General features: G+C 50.8%; 1 protein-coding gene and 1 long non-coding RNA gene across 2 annotated transcripts in view; one reads left to right on the top strand and one right to left on the bottom strand.

Annotated features, from left to right (window-relative positions):
* KCNJ6 (potassium inwardly rectifying channel subfamily J member 6) overlaps window positions 1-21,218 on the top strand; it is a 137,893-nt gene that overhangs the window by 102,287 nt on the left and 14,388 nt on the right. The window lies entirely within an intron of this gene.
* Window positions 17,148-19,553, bottom strand: LOC120598694 (uncharacterized). The gene is made up of 3 exons (XR_005651710.1): window positions 18,979-19,553; window positions 18,598-18,733; window positions 17,148-17,811 (listed from the first exon to the last, which is right to left on the bottom strand). It is a non-coding gene; the product is annotated as an uncharacterized LOC120598694 (long non-coding RNA).

Genomic DNA, 21,218 nt, shown 5'->3' with positions numbered 1-21,218 from the left:
ATACCCGTCTCCAATATCCAAGCATTTTCTTCTCTCCGGCATCTCGGCCACTGTGACACCACTTCTACACCAGCCTCGCTAATGACAGACTCTCGTTTCTGCCACCTCCCTTCCTCACAGGTGTCAGAATAAACTTGGTCATCTACAAACCCCGCCCCTCACTCCCCAGCTCAAACAGTCTCAGTAGCTTCTGAGTAGCTGAAGCATAAAGACCAATGTCCTCTGCATGTCACAGTCACGCCACCTGTCCAGGTGCCGTGTCACTTGCTCCCCGACACGTGTATGCTGTCGAAATGCCCGAACGCGCCTGGGTCATTTTGCCCACACGTGCGCCATGATATTCCATCTCCACTAGAGCGTCCTCCTCCATCTATGATTATGCCTCTTGTGTTCTTTGCTTTTCTCCCCAACGATTCGCACAACCTGGCACATGGTAGGTGCTCAATCAAAGGGACGGCTGCAGAAATGGTTTTTTAAGCAGCAAGGCCTGGCCTTTCTAAATGTGTCACAGACTCTCTTCACCTAGCACCGTGTCATCTCAGCTCTACCAAGAGCCAGTGGCTACCTCTGCCTTCCCTACAAGGCTGTGATATCGTTTAATTCAAAAATTAAAGGCACCTTTTACTAAAATAGCCTGTTTATCCTATAGGATCCTTCCCCCATCCAATAGTCACCATGCATTTTATAAACTCCATGCAATAGAAATACTGATCTTTTAAAGCAGAGATCCAAAAGGCAACCTTGTCCCAGAGTTTGGTCTTAAATCACACAAGAAGCTGTGCCAATTAGAAATGTCCCTGTGTCCCTCTTTATAAATGTTTATTACTTTTTTAATTAAATTTATTGGGGTGACATTGGTTAATAAAATTATATAGATTTCAAGTGTACAATTTAATAATCTGTATATGGCATTGCGTGTTCATCAGCCAAAGTCAAATCTCCTCTGTCACCATCTATTTGACCCCGTACCCTCATCTGCCTCCCCCCGCCCCTCTTTCTGTCTGATAAGCACTAAACTGTTGTCTGTGTCCATGAGTTTTTGTTTGTTTGTCTTATTCATTTGTTGCTTTCAGTTTTATCTTCCATATGATATGAACAATATCATCTGGTTCTCAACCCTTTCCGTTCGACTTATTTCGCTTAGCATGATGATCTCAAGATCCACCCATGTAGTCACGAATGGCAGTATTTCATCTTTTCTTATGGCTGAATAATATTTCGTTGCATGGCCAACAGACATATGAAAAGATGCTCAAGTTCACTAGCTATTAGGGAAATGCAAATCAAAACCACAATGGGATACCACCTCACACCTGTAGGAATGGCCTGTGTCCCTTTTTAAAGCGGGCCTAGTCCACCGGAGACTCGCCAGGGCCAGGAGACTGGACCCCCAGAGCAAGTGTCCCTTCTGGCTTTCATTCCTCCTGATGTCTGGTTCCACTCACAAATTTTCCTTCTCTGCCAAGGGGACAAGCAAGTCTCTCAGTGCAAAGAGTAGGAAAGAGTGATCACTTTACCTGAGCGTCTGACCCACAAAAATCAGGACACAGCACCGCGCCTCCAAAGCCCCCTCAGTGGCCTTTCCGAAGGTCAAAACTCTGCACCAAAGGCATCTTTGGCTCAGGCGTACTCAGTCTGCAGGCGAGAATTTTCTGGAAACTCCCACGTGCCGGGCAGTGTGCGAAGTCGGAAGCACAGAGCCCTGTCCTTAAGGAACTCACATTTTCGGGCAGGGTGTTGGCAAAATGTTTTCTGTAAAGGGCCAGGTAATAAATATTTTAGACTCTGTAGTCCCTGTCACAACCGCTCAACTCTGCCGACGCTGTGTGAAAGTGGCCATAGGCAAATAGTTTAAAAACGCGTGTGCTGGGTCTCAATAAAATTTTATTTATGGACACAGAGAATTTTCATGTGTCATAAAATATTATTCTTCTTCGGCGGTTTTTGTTCCAGACATTTAAAAATGTCAAAACTGCTTTTACCTCTCCCCTGTTCTGGACATTGGAACTGACATAAAAACAAATTACTAGACAATACAAAATGGAATAATGTATGTACAGGGACTTTTTTTTTTTTTATGCTGACACTGGTTAACCAAATCCAGTCAGTTTCAGGTGTAAGACATAGGTATGTCGCATTATGTGATCACCGCCCGTAGTTAGATTTCTCAAAGGGAACGTTTTACATGGGGAGGTGGGCCAGCAGGTGGGCGAGCCAGAATTCACTTCAGAGGTGGATCCATCATCATTGCCAGGGACAGCGGCAAGCGTGACACTTCCCCGAGAAGCAGCAGCCACAGTCCGTGAAGAGACGAGATCACTCGCCTTGGCACTTTGCGTTTGTGTTTCCCCAGAATGAGAATAAAACAGGGAGGGAGGTTTTCCGACTTTTGAGAGAAAACAGAGATTCATCGGTAAACAGTATTTTCATTAACATCGTGTTTTCAAGAAAAAGAGTGAAGCGTGTAAGCGTTTTGTTCCGTGAGGGTTCGCACTGACTCTCCCGTTTCCTTTTCCCTCGCTCGGTGGCTTTTTTGGAGTGAAAAGTATTCCCACTACTTAGAGGCCCTGACTCTTCTCGCTGCAATGTTTATTCTTAAATCAATTCATGTGGAGCTCGAAAGTCCTGAAGTCCATTCCAGTCCTGAAGAGCCTTTCTTTGTCGCTATTCCCCTGTGCCACTCCCCCACCCAGTATTCTTAGGAGGCTGAGGGGAACATGCAGAAATCAGCCATCGGTGAAGACACTTAGCCTTTGCTATAAATCACACGGCCACACAACACAACCCCGCCCTCCATCAGGCAACTCTGGGACTCAGTCTACACACAGCGGTGTCCTTACATGCTCGTCAGAAATGCCTCCAGTAACACAGAACAGCTTACTGTAGACATAGCCCCCTAAGTGGCATTGTCTAACCCTTCTGGTCACTGGCCCAATGAAATATGGTAAATGGGAAGACTTCACAAAGACCCATGACGTGCTTTTATTGTATTTCTATCTAATCACAGGATCTTGGGTCAAAATACTTGTAACAAATTATTGAATAATAGGAGCTCGTCTCTCTCTCTCTCTCTCTCTCTCTCTCCTCTCTCTCCCCGCCCCCACCCCACCCCCACACACACTGCTTTCTGTGGCTGAAATTCCCCACAACCCGAATTCTCCACACCCTGTAAGGTCTGACAAGCACCGCCTCCTCCGGGAAGCCTCGCGTGATGCAGCTGGCCCTGTGTTCCCCTGTGATCCCCCCGCTCGGGTCCCGTGCTGTCTCCTGCTTTCCTGAGTGTCATCGTCACCTCCATTACCACTGTAAGCTACACAGTGGTGAGACCCGAATCCTCTGGTCTCTTTCCCTCGTCCCCTCAGCGCAGTGCTGAGCACGCGAAGACCACAGTGCACGTTGGTGACAGCTCAGGGACCTGTCGAGGCACCTCCTGGCCTGTCCCTCTGGATCCAAACCAGGCCCGGAGGTCTTTGACAACAATTTGAAAAGTGTCAGGACCAGCGCTGGTGATGAGTTCAATCAGAGGCGCTCAGCATAGCTAACCATTTCAGATCCTCGCACGAGCCTGTTAGCCACGCCGTGTCATGGGACAGGGGTGACAGGAAGAACCTTCTGCATTCACCAGGTGTGCTGGGGTCGTTCTCTCTAGATCTAGATACAGATACCAGCACAGACACATGTGCGTACGCATGTACATATGCATTCGAGATTTTTAAAAATCATTTGAAAATAAACTGCAGACATGATGCCACTTTCACCCCAAATTCTCCAGTGCCTATTTTGTGAATGCGAAGACAGTCTTACGAAACCACGGTATAATCATCAAAAGCAGAAAACTGATATTGCTATAATTTTATTCTCTTCTACAGGCTCAATTCAGATTTTGCCCATCTTCCCAATAATTTGTCTTATCGTCAAAGAAAATTCCAGGCCACACTTTGTTGTCACATCTCTTGGTCTCCTATAATCTCATAGAGCTTCTCTGTCTGTCTTTAACTTTGATGACAAGGACTTTTTTGAAGAGTATAGACCGCTTCCTTTGCAGAATGTCCCTCCATTTGTATTTTTCTCATGTTTCCTTGTGATTAAATTCAGATTATGCATTTTTCACGAGAATACAACAGAAGTGTTTCTGTGTCCTTCTCAGTACAGCATGTCAGGAGGCACGCGATGTCAGTTTTTCCCAACTGGGGTGATTAACTTCAATAACTGGCTAAGGGCTGCTTACCAGTTTTCTCCACTGTCATGTTATTATTCTCCACTCTGGGATAGATGGCGAAGTGTCTTGTGGGTAGATACTTTGAGACCATGTAAACATGCTGTTCCTCCTCAAACTTTCATCTTAGCATCTACTGATTCTTACCTGAATCAACGATTATGAGGATGGTTACCAAACGGTGACTTTTTTTCTAACTTCGTGATTCTTTCTACATTAAGGAAGAGATTTTCTCCCTCTATTACTTATCTATCTATCTATCTATCTATCTATCTATCTATCTATCTATCTATCTATCTACGTACCTACCTGTCTGTCTGTCTGTCTGTCTATCTATCTCTTTATCTATCTATCAGCACAGGCTCATCGAGTCATGTTTTATTCGATGGATTATAATCTGCTACTATCACCGTTTATTTGTAATGCTCAAATTATCCCAGATGTGGACAGCGAGATCCCTTTCAGGCAGGCTTCTTATTTTTTGCACGTTTCCTCGTCATTTTTTCTGCTCCTCTTTCCTTTATGGCATAAAAGATGTTCCAGGCTCACCTTGTAATCTCCCAGTCTCTGCTATAGAATCAGACATTTCCCCAAAGACTTCCCGTTCCTTTTAGTAGAAAGCGGCGTTTAAAAGCCCAGACCTGGGCTCTAGGCACACAGAGCAGACATCTATGGCAGTAGGCTTCTTCGTTACAGAAGAGAAGGTCAGTTCTGCCCCAGCTCCACTGGCTGCTAAGTGTTTGTATCTGACCTGAACCAGCAGCTCGAAAACACAGCACTCCGGAAACTTCTCAGGGAGAAATCCCACGCCAACCACCTCTAACATTTATTATGGAATTAGTAATATGAGGAGGCCTGCACGCAATCCCACGGTCCCTACCTTCTTCCACAAGGTCTAAAACCCAGACTTTGCACCCACCAGAGAAGCGGAGAAAGCCCTGTACTTAGAAGCTCACCACAAGTTTGCAATGAGCTGCGTGATGTAAAACCAGCCCCTTGAAACGGCCCCTGTGTCTGCTGGAAGGTGGCGGTGACTGCAGTTCACGGCCCCACCGCCTTATTGCAAACTGTCAGAAGAAACTTCAGGTCATAGCACTAAAGAATTGTCGGACTTTTCCTTAGCCATGGATTTCCTTTTGAGTGACAGATGCTGTAAATTCTGTAACCCGCGGGGCTGCAATAATGACCCACATTGTGGCGCACTTAGCACGTCGTTGTGGTATGCGTTCATGACGGCTCGTTCCTGTGCCTTTAAGGAACCGCCCCCCCCAGGTGTTTTTCTCCCCACAGCATCAGCACGATGGTTACTATTTGCATGCCATGTGTATTAGCCGTCTAGGGCTGCCGTATAAAATACCACGGGCTGGGTGGCTTAAACAATACACATTTGTTTTCTCACAGTTCTGGAGGCTGGAAGTCCCTGATGGGGGTGACAGCAGATTCAGTGTCTGGTGAGGGCTCACTTCCTGGTTTGCAGATGGCCACCTTCCCCCCACATCGTCACGTGCTTTTCCTCTCTGGGTGCTTGGAGAGGGGCCTCTCTTCCTCTGAGCAGAAGGACACCATTTCTATCGAATTAAGGCCTCACCTTTTGACTTTATGTCACCTTTGTGACTTCCATATAGGCCCGATCTCCAGGAAGAGTCACGCTGGGGTTTAGAGAGTCAACGTATGGGTTTGGAGGGACACAATTAAGTCTATACATTATGTAAACTGCTTTCATTCTTGGGACCAAGCCAGAGTAATAGTACTAACGACTGACACAGTGTTTGCATCCTCACTAGAAATTTGCAGCCTTCGCAGAAATTTCCATACTGCGTGGACACCCCATGGACACCCCGAATGCAAGACCTGCCATTCTGCAGGCTGACCTGGAGTAAGGACCACACCTGTGACTTGATTAAGTTATGTAAAGCAAAATGCACTGAAACTTGGCTCATTATTCCATAATCAGGCAGTATGGGAAAGTCCTAACATACTTCACTGTCCCTTCCCCACAGCTGTCCACAGCCCTTCTCTCTTTGTTGGGCCATCCAAGCTTGGCGTCGCTAGAATCGCCATCCAGTGGGGTGAGCGGGGAAGGTCTAGGGTCTGAGTGAAGATGCTGTGTCGCTGTTCCCGCAAGAGCCACTGACAGCTTCTTCGCGGAATGTGCCTTTGGGAAAAGCCTTAAGGGCACATGGCGACCCAAGGCTGGAGTCCAGGGCATGTTCCATCTGTCCTCGAGCTTGGACCTTTCTCCTTCTAGAAACCTCCACTTACTTTCTGGGCCTTTCTGGCAGGAAAGGTGCCGTGTGCCCAGAGGCTGGCACAGCACATAACATTGTTCATCTTTGAATCTTAGGGTCTGCTTTTGCTTTTATACCAAAATCACCCATCGATTCACTTGGCATTATCGGTCGTGCTATGTCACCTACCTTCCACAATCCCTCCTATCTACTGCGGTCAGAGGGCCTGTGGGTGCTCAGAGCAAGTGTGGCCGCCTCGTAGAGAGGCTCGAGGGCCCCATGCAAAGCTCCTGCCTCCTGCATCCAACCATCCAGCCCGGCTTCTGTCCTGCCCAGAGCCACACAGCCTGCCTCTCCTGGCCCCCTCTCACACTGGCTTCTTGCCCATGGGGTTTGGTCATTAATACAGTGGCTGTCACTTCCAAGCCCTCACTCAGGACTCTGTCTTGTGGACTCACCCATCATAGCTCACACCTATGTGTTCCAGCTCAGGCGCACCCCAGGCTCCCTCCTTGTCGACAAGGAAGTTGAGACGTCGTCCCCCAATCAGTGACATTAATCAAGAAACGATGGTATTTGTACCCCTGCTCAGATGTCATCGGACTACTCATTGTTGGAGTACTGCCTAAAACATCAACCCTATCTTCAAGAAGCAAGAAAACACCTACCACACAGCACTGGGCACCATCTATTTTAGAAGGAAAAATTACGACATTTAAATCATTGAGCTGGTGGATTTCCAAACTGGATTCACGTCATCGATTTCCTGCCGTCAAAACAAAGCATCACAAGAGCATATCTCTCTACCCATTAACCCTTTTAATAGCTGCAGGAAGACAAACTGGAACGTGAGCGAAGCAGCTAGTCCTTCCTCAGACCGTGTTCCAAGGTCACTTACAGGCTCATTCCATCCTGGTTATTTACAACACTCATGTAAGAACTATCCCTTCTTGGTATTTATATTAAGAGTAAAACTTAACATATCTAATCCAGACCTTTTATTCTAACTTGAACTAAGTAACTACATTTGAGCGAAGGGGATTTAGAAATTTGGGCCGAATCGACAGTCCTTGTCACGTTAAGGGGCAGTCACGGATCTCAGTGGGAGATCTGTTTCTTAGAGAAAGTCACCTTGTCAGTCCGCTTTGAAAGCGAACTGTAAGTGCTCGCCTGTCTTCCTGTTTCGCTTTGAAGCTGAGGTCCAAACTCTGTATTTCAGAGAGAGGGCAGGACTCACCCACTGGGCTCAGAGTCTCGCCGGAGCCGGGGGGATGTGCTATGTCCGATCGAGACGTTTCTTATTGGACCCCGCATTGCCAGCATTTTCCAGATTCTTCTACTAAAATTGGACTTGGGGACAGAGGCGTTATTCTTACAACCAGTAAGTGTGGGACTTGGAGTTGGTACAGCTGAGGATATTATACCTGCTATTCTGTGTCCTTTAAACCAATGAGTTTTAAACACAATTCAAACCCTGTGTGCAAAGGGGGAAAATGCATTGCATTTATTTCTTAAAAGCAGAGGTAGAGGAAAATTGAAACTCAAAAGTTCAATGGAAACGGGGTGCCGTTCATCTCTTTTTAATCTCCAGCGGTGGACGCACATCGAATTCCATTGCCGGAATGCCCAAGTGAGCGATCAAAGTGTGTCAGAACTCAACTCCATCAAAAACTGCTTGAAATAAACGGGAAATCAACTGAGGTTGGAGAAATCTTTTTTTAATTATACAGCGAAACATCTCAAAAGAGGTATTTGACCCCGAGTCGTGGATGATAGCAAAACTCATTCAGTGAAGGCATTCACGTCACTGCCACGATTAATTTAATGGGTGCTGTGAGGTCCATGGGTTCTAACAGCTGTGCTTTCCAGGTAAGCACAGGTGTGCTAATATCAACACAGATCTCACCCCTGCCAAGCGGCCTCCAGCACACCCCACTGACACTATGGGGTTTCGACTTGTGCCAAAAACAGCCAAGCACAGCGGGCTGAAGCTGTTTGTCAAGGCGGCTCCAGCCAGAGGCAGAATTGTGACTCAGGCATGGAACAGGACACCCTCCTGGAACTCCTCAGTAGTCAGGCTCAGCTGATGCCCCATCCAATAGCTGTCGCCTCCCTCCAGCTTCCGATAAGAACGACCAAGCTCCACACCGGCCGAGCAAAGCAAGCGATCGGAACCCAGTTTGGTGGCCCAACTCGTCACCCAGGTTGAAGACAAAGCGTCGGAAAGGTAACATTAGAGAGCGTGATTTGCGCCCTCCCTGCCCCCATCCGGCCAGGAAGCCTCACTTCCAACCACTACACAATTCTCCGTCTCCATCTTTCTTCCTCAAAGGTGGAAGTGTGCCTGGCTTGAAGTTGAAAAGCAACCTGAGGCTTTGCCCGTGAACGTGTTACTCTGATCTGTGCATGCTTGTGATCCATTTCGCTTTGGAGAAGGAAGGGATTCTGGGATTATTTTTAAACTCATGTTTGTGCACCGCAGCCACAGGCTGTTAACTGGGCCAGATGCCATTCTAGGTAACCGTGGTGCTGTCCTGAGAATTCAGGAAAATACTCTGAGGCCTCTGGCAAATTCAAAAGCCTTGAGGTTTCCTGAGACTCCCGCAGCGAAGGCCTCTTGTCCCACTGACACCGGTCCCAAAGGCAAAGATGCGTGTCCACTGCCAGACAGCTGCCGAGGTCAGACACTCATCCCACAGGGCGCCTCGTTATTTCAACGCAGAAAGACACTTTGTTAAAAGTCCTCTGGCAGAGGATACTTGAACTTTTACAAATTTAAACAGGATTCATGGTACACGTCGCGAGTGGAAAGCCTCGACGATCAAAAAAATTAAATGGAAAAGAATGAACCTCTGAACATAGAATAAACAGTTCATAATGATGACATAAAAATGATAGTCATGGGTAATTTTTTCACCTATGTGGATATTTTAAAGTGACTTACAACATGTCGATTAAAGGTCATTCTAGTCGAGTAACGCTATGTTGAGGAGAAATACGGTATCCCTTCTAGAGACTGTCCTTATAAACCTTTCGTAAGGACAGTCTCTCGTTGGCTGCGGTAGGTGTCTTGCCTCTTCCCAAGGTGCTAATCCAAAATTAAGTTGTCTAAGAATATAGAGCATGGGCCATCGGTGGAGACGAAGCTGGTGTCTTGGCCATCAGATTCCTTTTCAGTTGCAAGCCAAGCACACGTCCATCTTTGAGGAAAAAGGATTGAGAGATGCCTCTGTGACGGAAGTGAACGGTGTGGGCAGAGGGGCTTCAGCCCACGCAGCGCCTTTCGTCAGCCCCCGCCCAGCATCATCAGATGCGCGAGAGGCTGAGCCTTGTCTTCCACAGTCAGACGCGAGGTTCGAACAGCCGGGCTGACGTGTCATTTGTTCTGACTCTCAGTGGTAACTATCTTCTCTGTCTTACGAATAGATCGTTAACTTTTAAGAAAGAGGAAGAGAGGGAGGGAGCGAGGCACATCTATCGAGTGCCTACGATGTACTAAGAACTAGAGACCGTGGCTGGATACATGGGTAGGTAAGTCACACGCTGAGAAATCCAAGCTGGCTTTCAAATCCTTGAGAGGATTCGAAAACAAAAAACCAGCACGAGAACACTGACGCCCTTAAAAGGAAAGAGAAAGACAAAGCGAACCCCGTTTGAAGGGAAAGTGAGGAGCAACGGAAGACACGCTTCGCCCACCGATTCTCCTTGCCGTCCTTCTCCTTTATCAGCCTGCAGAGCTTTTAACATTGGTGATGATTCTGAAAATCCATCAAGATCGTACGTGACACAGGACGGTGAGCACCGTTTCTTTATGACTAGGACTCTGCCCACCCAAAAGGGATCGTTTTTAAAAGCTATAGATCCTGAAATGTCCGCCAATGGGACTTCTCACTGCCTCCTGCACTTTCGTCACCCTTTCAAGAAAATATATACAGACATAAGCATTACATCTCGTACACGTACATACACATATGGACATAATACACATGCAGCGCGCACGCGCACGTCCACGTGTATTTATAATCCGTGTATTTAACGATGTCTGCACTACAATTGAGGTATGTTAGTTCAGTATATTTGTAGAAATTTCTCCATTTGACCTCTATTATGCTCTTTTTGGATCTGATATTTTAGCCAGCGTTGACACCCATAATGTCAGTGTGACTATTAGATACCTTTACCTTTTCTAAGACAGTCTGACTAAGAGAAAATACGTACTAAGCATCCAAGTCTGGTTTCCAGCCAAGTGTCTGCGCAGACAGGTCTCATGAATGCATAATCTCAGGTATCTTAACCTGACGCCCACAACCCTCTTCCCTTCCTCCTTGGCTGTTAGAATTCAATATCGTAGAACAAGCCTTGCCAGCATTAAACAGAAAGCAGAGCCCGGCAGTAGTTAAAACAGTAAAGGTATATTTAAACCAAGAACTATTGCATTAGGAGGAAAGGGACCTCAGTATAGAGCTGGGCTCATTTACAAATACAGCATGGACAGGCAGGACTTACAGCCAAGTGGGGAAGGGTGTCAGTAGATGAAAAAATACTAAGAGGAAACATCAAGGCTCGGGGATTCTGGCTAAACCTCCCTGCCGAAGGTGGGCTGAGATGACCAGACATCACCTGGAGATGGTGGAGGACGAGGAACCCAATCAGATGCTGATAGTGATCAGGTGTCGAGAGTGGGCGGTTCTGGTTAAACTGACTTAGCAAGACTTTTGATAAAATTGGGGTGTAAAGACAAACACAGAAGGTCAAGAACTAGTTGGGAGGAGGGTTTGGAGGAGCCTGACTGAAACTGGGTCAAAGAGAGTCTTTGTCACCAGCAGTGGGTGATGTCACAACATCCATTAGGCTGAGAAATGAGTGTGCAGGCCACCAGCGAAAGCCTGGACTTGTGACCAGAAGATGCTCACACACCTTGACCCCCCTGCTCACTAGCCGTGTCCTTGACCGAGAGACATCTGGCTCACCTGGACCCCAGTTTCTTTAACTGAAGAGAAAGGATGCAGAACCTGCCCAGCTTGGTTTCGATTATTATTAAATGAAATGATATAAAGGAGCCTAGCAAAGAATCTGAAATGTAGTAAACAATTGAGGTGGGGACGAGGGGTTGCTTCTAAAATACTGGTATATCTCTAGTGCTTCGAGGTTCTACTCACCTGTAAAGTGACAGATGCTTTAAACTTCTAAAAATGTCAAGTTAGAAAAAGCACTCATCCTCCTTATTAGCTGGCGGTTCTGTCTCAGGGTGACTCTCAACCAGATGAGCTGGGAATCCCATCACATATATTTCAAATGTGTCGGCAAGCTTTGGCTCTAAATTTATCTTTACAAGGGAAGAAAATGCCTGTCTACCAAGTCTTACCAAAAAATCGGCTAAACTAAAGATTGGAGAAGTCTCTCTTTCTCTCAGGTGTTTTATTCTTGAAACAGGTCCGACAGGAGGGATGCCTTTCACCTTGTGTGGCGGGACTCAACAAACAAAAACATTTTAGACCCTCCAGAATCATTGAAAATACTATAAGTAGAAAAAAGAAACTTTTTAATCACCTGGTACTTGTTTATCTGGCAACTCGATCCATCTAGATTACAAAAGACAACTAAGAACCCAGAAATGAGGGGAGGGGTGCAACCCCCAAAGAGACATGTTCATTCATTAAACGTCACGCGTTTCAGCCCAAGAACTAAGATTCGTTCGAAGATAAGAGAAGCCTTTTCTTTCTTTTCTAATAAGAAATCCTAAGGCGGCCGGTTGACTGGATTCTCAGGCCAGAGAAGAGCAGAAGCAGCAGATGAAGGCAGAAGGCAGGTTTGCTTAATGCTGGCTCATTAAAATCTCCGCAGGAAAAGCCCAGAGCTATAACGTAAGGGGGGTGGGGTGGGGGTGCATAGCTGTCTGGAACCATTCCTGAGAGAAGTTAATGATCACCCACCTTTTGATCTCCTGAGGTCAGGTCTGCATCAAGGACAGAATAATATTTGAAGATGCAGCTAGAAGGCACAGAGACATGAAAAACACACCTCGGTTACACTGTGTGGTCTGCTTGCAATGACAGGGAAGTGTTTGCCACCGTTTAGAAAGATCCCAGCCACAACTGAGAAGTGTTGGTTTATTTAGATTGCAATTTAAAGGGAGCGGGGAATCCTGGTCATCTGGAAAATTCACCCTGTGGCATATGATCCCCTGTTGCTGAGATCTTGGCCGGGGCCCCACTAGCCCTCATGGCTTCCGACAGCCAATTCTCCCAGCCCAGGGTGTCCCCAGATAGAACACTCCTGTCACGCTTCCTTAATTAAAGCCAGCACTGAAGCACACTAAGGGCCCGGGGCCGTTGTTTTAACTGGAGTGCATGACTGGCGCCCTCAGCCCTGAGGGGCCTCCCTGTGCCCTAGGACGCACATGGCACCCTGCCCTCCTGGGACCCTTGGGTGCAGGCTCTCTGGACGGAGTGTGCAGCATCATGATTTCCGGCTCCTAGAGGCCAGGGGTCCATGCAGGCAGAAGACTGAATGGACTGGAGGACAGACCTCCTGCAGTAGCCGGCTATGACACCACACGTGAGTCACTGTGCCCTGAGTTTCCTCAGAAGGGACCTTTATTTGGCGCAGTATTTCTTAGGAACTTGAGCTTGCAGGCCTCTAGGAATGGCGTGCACGCTGGCTTCACCCAGGCCACCCCGCACGTCCCATCATTCATCTTCACACTTGTCCCCTCTCCAACCTATCAAGTCTGTGTCCTGGCACCACGTGCACAGGAGCTTGAGGTCTGTGTCACAGGCATAGGTCTGTGTCCACACTCGTGTCCTGGTTAGCATCTAACAAGAGAGGGCACGTGGGCAGGTCACAGATGAGAAGCACCTGATCCAGTGCAGATCCTTGAAATTGTAGTGGTTCTTTCCCTCCCCGATGGCAGCCACCTGACCTCCCTCCTACGCAGCCAGTTCGACTTGGGTGATGACCCTCCCTGTATCTGCTTCCATCTAAAGCCACTAAATTTTGCCGGCCACTGACCTCGACTGTGTATTAAGGGAAAGCGCCTCAGAGTAGCCCAAGCATAACCTCTCGATGGCCAGAGAAGAACCCATTTCTCGTTCCTCATGTCTTTAATTTCAATTTCGATGTTTTTACATTAAAAGCAACGCTTGCTAATGTTAAGAAATTCAGATAGTGTAAAAGAGCATATCATGAAAACACATCCCCTCCCACCCTCTCTTGAGGAACCACCACTCACTCGTGTGCCTTGCAGAAATGCTTGAGACTCTTCAAGCTCACGTCCACACGCATTAACACGCATTTATATTTGTCACACAAATGAGAGCATACATTCGCCCACGGTCAGTGCTTTTACTAAACACAATATACACTGCAAATCTTTATTAGCACATTAAACGGCAAAATAAAAGTCTATGTGATGGCTATACAATCACTTACATAACCAGTGCTCTGCTGATGAATATGCAGATAGCTTCTTACCATTTTTCCGTTACAAACAGCACGACCAGGAACCTCTTTGATTTCCTTAGGACAGATTCTTAGACGTGAGATGAATGCGATAAAGGAGGATATACATATTTTGCTTTTAAAGACACAGCAAAAGTGTCCTACCCAGGGTCGTGCCGGTTCACAGTGTCCGCCCCCTCTGCCTCCCCCGAGGGGACTGTGCCCGCGTGCACACACGTCCGCCCGCGCTGGGCATAAACGACTCACTGAGCTTTGCCAGCAGGATAAGTGAAAAGCGGGCATCGCTTCTCTCTCTCAGAGTGTAGTGGAGCATCTTTCAAAACTTCATCCGAGTTTCTTTTCCTGCCCTTTGCCCATTTTCCTAATGGATTTTTAGCTTTTCTTTATTGGAAAGTCTCATCTTATATAAAGGAAATTAGCCCTCCGTCCGCCGTGTGTTTTACAAATATTCTTCACAGTCTGTCCTTAGTCTCATGGCTTCGTCGGTATAGTTTTTTTCATCTTTTGCCTGCAGAATCGTCCTTTATTATGGTCCTTTCAACAGCTTCACTCCCCGACAGAGACCTTTGCTGCAGCTGGACTCAGCCAGGGCGCCGGCTAGCACTGTGCTCTGAGTGAGGAGCTGATTGTTGTAATACCGTCCACAAGAGTCAGTAAATGCTCCTGATCATCAGGCTGTGGTAACTGTTTCAAATATCGGCCTAAGCTCCCCCAAGCTGCCTTTGCCAACGTGACTTCTCACAGTTGTGATTGTTGGATTGTGTCCCCCAAAGTTCATATGGTGAAGCCCTGACCCCTGGTACTTAAGAATGTGGCCTGATTTGGGAATAGGGTCCCTGCAGATGTCACTAGTTAGATGAGGTCGAGCTGGAGTGGGGTGGGCCTTTAGTCCTACATGACTGCTGCCTTTATAAAAAGGGGAAATCTGGACACAGACGCAGGCTCAGGGAACACCACACAAGCCAGGGAACACGAAGTTGCCAGCGAACCTCCAGAAGCCCAGAGAAGCCGACCGCCAACACCTTGATCTCGGAATTCCAGCCTCCAGACTGAGATAGTGTTTAAGGGGCCCAGTCTGTGGCGCCTCGTTATGGCAGCCCCAGCCGAACTAACGAAACAATGTCGTGATTTCTTATTCATGACCGGAGACCTGTTCATTTGCTGTCGGAGAAGGCATGAGGCAGAAGGTCTTCCTGTGTGTGGGTCAGCCGTGCAGTCGCGGTCACCCTGCATCACAGGCCATCGGTGAGAGGCACACCCAGCCTCGCCTCCAGCCACTGCGGGGTGTCGCGCTGCAAGCCACCGGCTCGCGTGTCCCACCGAGCTGAACGATGGCTCCTGTCCCTGTGGAACAGCGGCACAGAGCCCTGCCTCCAGGTCCAGGCCACCAACCCACCGCGGGAGGGGTGGCCTCCCTGTCCTGGCCCCTCTCAGCTCAGCATCAGAGCTCTGCCCACCTCGCCTCCTGCGCTTGGCCATGGTCCAAAGGCTTTGAGTTTCATCATCCTCTTCCGGAAAACAAGCAGAGTTGGGAAAACAGATCATCCCGACCCTTAAAGAGACAGTGCACTGAGGTTCCTCCCCGGAAGTGTTATCTGCACCTGCTGATGTGCTAATAAGACCGCAGAGAAGCCATGGGCTGAAAGAAGGCAGAAGACGGGGAGGAAAAGGCGATCATTTCAGGGATCCCCGAAGGAGGATTTACTCACAGCTGCTCTCTTCAAACGCTGCTTTTTAAAAAGTGAGGATCTCGAACGTCTCTCTGAGGGGGGCTGCTCCTGGACCACCGCATCGCGCGGGCACCCACAGCCGGTTCTCCGCTGGGGAGCCCACGTCTGCAGTCCTGGCCCCGTCGTGCTCTGCAGCGACGATGTTTCTTACAGCCTTGCTTTGTGCTGACGTGGGAATTTGGGGGGGATATTTTGTAGCCGATCGCCGCCGCCTGGGTGTGCACAGCTGAAGAAACGATGATGTAAATCAGGAGGACGATGCGATTCAGAAGACTTGCTTTTCCAGGAATAACTTCCCTCGGTGGACACGGGAGATGGAGCCGTAGGGGAGGGGGCCGGCCCGGCTCAGGAACGCAAGGGCGGGGGAGCGTCGTTGCTCGGGGTGCGGGGGTTGGTCTGGCCATCCTTCCCGCGGCTTCCAGAAGCAGCCCTGCCCTTGCCCCCCGTCACTCCAGAGCTCGAGACGACCGGCTCACACCACCTTCCCGGCAGGCTGCACGGACATGAAGTACTCTTCAGTAGTTCTTGAGATGACAAAGGACCATTCTGTTCACAGCTCGGACACCAACCCACCTGTAGGGGGTTAACTGGTGGCCCCCAAAAGATATGTTCACATCCAGTACCTCCGAGTGTGACCTTATTGAGAAAAGGGTCTTCGTAGATGTCATTAAAAGTCTCGAGATGAGATCATCCTGGATGACCCAGATGGCCCCTGTGACAAGAGTCCTTACAAGAGACAGAGGAGGAGCAGACACAAAGGGAAGCCAGGGAACGTCTGGAGCCTCCGGAAGCTGGAAGAGGCAGAAAGGCTCCTCCCCCGGGGCTTGGAGGGGGAGCGTGGCCCTGCCGACAGCTTCGTTCAGACTCTCACTCCCAGATGGATGACAGAATCGCTCTATGTTGTTTGAAGCCACCCCGTTTGTGGCAGCCACAGGAGACAAATACGCCGTCTCTCCAAGCCACCCCTCAGAGACCGTCTAAGCAAATCACATTCGTGAAATGAGGGAATGACGGGCAGAACCGTGGCAGGCAAGGCCAGTGCCCCGGGGCTTGGACTCGCCCGACCGCCTTCCCTGGGTGAAGAGGGAGCAGCAGCTGGCCGTCCCCCCAGCGGCCAGCCGTCCCCCCAGCGGCCAGCCGTCCCCCCAGCGGCCAGCCAAGCCCGGCGCACACCTCGGCCTCAGATGCTGCAGGAGCTCCATGGCCGGTGTCCTCAGCAGGCCGTGGTGGCTGCCCAGAGCCTGGACCTTCCGGAACACTCCATCTCGGTCACGTCCTCTTTCCCTTTTCCCCTCATTGTTCTCATCGACTGACGTCACTAGCGCGTGGCCACGTCCACATTTACAGAGGGAACGTTTAATGAACAGCGAGGTGGGGAAACCCTGCTCCTGCTTCCCCCCCGCCGGAGTGAAACGAGGCAGGACGACGCCAGCTCCATGCGGACGCTCCTGAGGACGCGAGTCCTCCAGGCGCGGACCACGGCGGAGCCGACGGGAGCGTGTGTGCACCTGGCAGGAGCACCTCATCGCTCTCTCTGGCTCAGGACATGCGGGATCCTGTGCTAAATTCGCCAGTCGGCACCTGTCGCTCTCCGGTCAGACTGAAAGCAACACAAGAATTACCCACCGAAGACGGGGGGATGGGCCCAATCAGAGAAGCGTGGCGCGTTCTCCGATAGCCATCTGGCAATGTCTGGATCATCCTTCATCAGATCGCAGTACCCCTGCCGACACCTTTGGGGGTTCCCGCCCCTAATATGAGACTTCCAAGTTTCTGGCAACAAATGAGAAAAGCCTGGGAAAGTAAGGGTTAAGAACTCTCGACCTCTAGAGAGTTAAAGAGACCGAGAGGAAATTTGGCCCGTGGCATTGTTTTTTTCTGACTGGGCCCATGGGGACCTAAGCTCTTCACTCCTAGATATCTAAGGGGCAGATTGCTCTGGATTAGTTAGCGATCGTGTGGTCAGCTCCAAGGATCGTCGCTCCCTCCACAACCAGCATGACCGTCGGCCCAGTGCCCTTGAGAGCACCCTCTGCAGACACACGGGATGGGCCAGCGGCTGTGAGCGCGGCTTCGCAGGAGAATGGACCCTCCGGTGAGCAGTGAGGTCCCACAGAAGACGCTTCATGAAAGGTCGTGAAGATGGCAGCCGCAGGGTTCTAAGCGGTATGTGCTCCTAAGAGAAAGAGAATTAAGCAGAGAGATGAGAGAGGCAGAGAGAGAGGCAGAGAGAGAGGCAGAGACCCACAGAGGGGGTGGATGGAGAGGGAGCTGGAGATTTATTCTAAGGATTGGCTCGTACGGTTATGGGGCCAAGAGGCCCCAGATCTGCAGTTGGCATGCTAGAGACCCAGGAGAGCTGGTGTAAAGTTCCAGTCAGTCCGATCCCAAGGCAGAAAACCAATGTCAAGGACAGTGAGACAGGCGAGCAAGTTCTCTCTTACTCCACCTTTCTGTTCTCCTCAGGCCTTCGACGGATTGGACGAGGCTCACCCACTGGGGAGGGCGACCTGCTGTGCATACTCAGTCCACCAGGTCACATATTAACCTCATCCAAACACCCTCACAGACACACCCAGGATAATGTTTAACTGAACATCTGGGCACCCCCATGGCACCCCCAAGTCAACACATACAATTAACCATCACAGTATGGACCCTCCTAGGTTCCGTTGGCAGCCACATGCATCCCCAAGTGGGCTGGCCCGCTGTTCTGTGGCTCAGGCAGTGAGTACCTTGAATGTTGGCAGTCTCAGAAATTTGGCATTTGGGGTGGCAGGGGGCGGGGGAGTGTCAGTGAAGCATACCAGAGGGCCATGGGAAGCATACGTCTGGGAAACAGCCCAACTCAAGGACGAAAGTGGCTGTGCCCTTGACAGCAGTCAACGATTTGGGAAGCTGGCACAGATGGTGCCACCGAGCACGATATCTGCCCTGCCCACCCGCACCCCTAGAAACTCACCGTTGTGGTTGCTCACGTCGCTGGCACAGTTAGCAGTGCCCCGGCCGAGCACCGCCGCCGATGAAGGAGACGTTCTGGGTGTTACCGGGAATTGTGCGACAAGCCCATGACCCCAAAACAAGGGTTTCTAAACCTCCTAGAGAATCGTAAAACACAGAGAGGAACACCCCATTTCGCTGTGGAGAAGCCAGCGTGCCCAGCCTCCTCTTCCTGCTCTCAGAGGCGTTTATCCAAAACACAGCGCTGACCACATCATTCACCGACCCCCAGGTCTTCAACAGCTTCCCCGATAAGCCCCCTTCTCTTTGCAATCTTCCTGTCTATACGCCAAGTTAACCAGCAGCTTCTCTCTGGTCCCATAGCATAGGACTTTGTACATACCATTCAAACTGCATTTAATGCTCTGCATTGTGACTCTCTAGCTTCCACTTGAAGAATATCTCTGTGAGAGTTAGACCTACGGGCTGGGCTGAAAGCAGGCACTCCCAATCTTTGCTGATGAGTAGATGGATGGACAGATAAATAAATGGATGGATTGTTGGATGGCTAGGTGAATTAATGGATGGGTGAAGAGGTGAATGGGTTGATGAGTAGGTGGGCAGGTGGGTGGGTAGACAGATGAGTGGATGGATGGATGGAGAGACACAGTTTCTGATCTCATGGAGCTTACAATAGTCAAATGAAAATAAGATTAACTATAAATTCTAGAGAAATTGACTAAGGAAAAAAATGTTATGGAAAACAGCCTAATGGAGATAAAACCATGTGAAAGACAAAGAATGAATTTTTAGTACAAACTACAAAAGGGGAGGAGGGAAAAAGGAAGGGACGGGAGAAGAGAGGACAGGGCACCGGTATTTTGCAAACCCCAGGATTCGGTCCTGTTGAGCAAAGCAGGGCTGTTTGAGGTTGTTTCCATCGTCGTCCCCCAGGGGACTGCAGACACGCTCTCTTGGCCGACTGCTCTCTGGGTGGGTCACAGGAGGCCGCATGTACCCAGCACGCTGCAGGGCCGGGGTGGGCAGGAGCTGCCCTCCCAGCACAGAGTGGCTGCTGTGGAAAAGCCATTGTCACCAGAGCCGTGTTTTCCAGTCCTCCCTGCCGCTCTGTGCCTCGCCCCCCACCCCACCCCAGGCTGCCCCGTCGCAGCAGGAGGGGTGGGTCCTGCAGTCCCAAGCAACAGCCCAGGGCCAGCGAGGCAGCGGGCGCTAGCGGCACCCTGGCACCTGAGGAGAGGGACTCTAGCCGAGTAGGGATTCCTGCCACTGGACAGTCAGACGCCCACGCGCAGGCATCGGCCTGGCCAGGAGAATCAAGTGACCAGAACTGTGGTCACGACTGCTAATGTCTCAGGCCCCAGGGCGGGGGATGGCGGGGTCACGGGGGGTGCAGAGCCGCCTGGAGACCAGACATCCCCGACGATTCGGGCGGAGCCCCTCTGCTCCTCGCTGGTCCTCAGCCCGGGACCGCGGACATCCGGGCTCCTGTGTGGGGGTCCCCCTGCGTGTTGTAGGTGTTTTCCAGCCCCACTGGCCTATGCTCTCTAGATGCCCGTAGCACCCCTGCCCCTGTCGTGACAATCAAAAGTGTCCCCAGACGTGGCCAGTGTCCTCAGGTGGGCGAAGCTGCCCGGCAGAACTCTATTCAGCGAGGCTCCTAGTTTTCCTCATTCCTCTGACCCCCCTCACCCCCACCCCGCAGGCCAGGCTGTCCGGGGCGCAGCCCCAGGAACACCCATCCACAGCCCCTGGCACCCCGCTCTGCGGCCCACCCACAGGGCACTGGGATCGTCTGTCCGCATCCGTGTTTCAGTCCACAGTGATGTACCGGGGCCCGGTTCGGGCTGGTTTTGGGGGCACGAAGGTGAGTGATGGGCAGGGCCTGCCCTCAGGGGCGGAGCGCCCACCTTGCCTACCTGGCCAGGTGCTCTCTGAGGTCGCAGGACCCTCTCCCGGAGGAAGGCCCCATTGCTCCCCCCCCACCCCCGGCCCCGCGGTCAGTTCCCCAGGCCGTGGACCCCACAGCCCTGCTCACCGCCCCGAGGTGGCCCTCCCGCCGCCGTCTGCCACAGCTTGTCAAGTTTCCAGGCGCCCACGCGTCGCCTGGGCGTGGTGCGCAACACAGGCTCCGGCCTCAGGGGTCTGCGTCTATGCAGCCAGCTCCCGGGTCCGCTGTGGCTGCTGGCCCCGGGCCACACGAGGGCGCAGGGCCTCGCCCCGGAGGGAGAACCTGGCAAATGCGCCACAGCGGGCACCCGCCTCCCTGGGACGGGTGACTCCAGGCATCCACGCTAAAGATGGCTCAGCGATGAAAAGTTGGGAAGCGGGACCGTACAGCGACAGACTCGTCAGAGGCAGACGGGGACGGGAAGGAGGCGTGAAGGGCCCCGGTGGCGACCCCCAGAGGCCGGCCGGTCAAGCTCTGCACTCCCATCTCCCGGAGGCCGGGCAGCGCGGCGGCGCCCACCGACTAAGCTGCACCCTTGGGGCTCAGGTCGTCGCCGCAGCCGCCCCTCCCAAAGCCGGGGTCCCAGGGAAGAACAAGCAGCAGTCCTTCCCCCGGATGCCGGGGCCCGAGAGGCCGCTCGAGGTGGCCCGGCGGCGGCGCCTGTCCTGCACGCG

Source organism: Pteropus medius, unplaced genomic scaffold (assembly GCF_902729225.1).
Source record: "Pteropus medius unplaced genomic scaffold, Ma_sr-lr_union100, whole genome shotgun sequence".
Taxonomy (NCBI): Eukaryota; Metazoa; Chordata; class Mammalia; order Chiroptera; family Pteropodidae; genus Pteropus; species Pteropus medius.
This window is presented reverse-complemented; position numbering and strand designations above follow the sequence as displayed.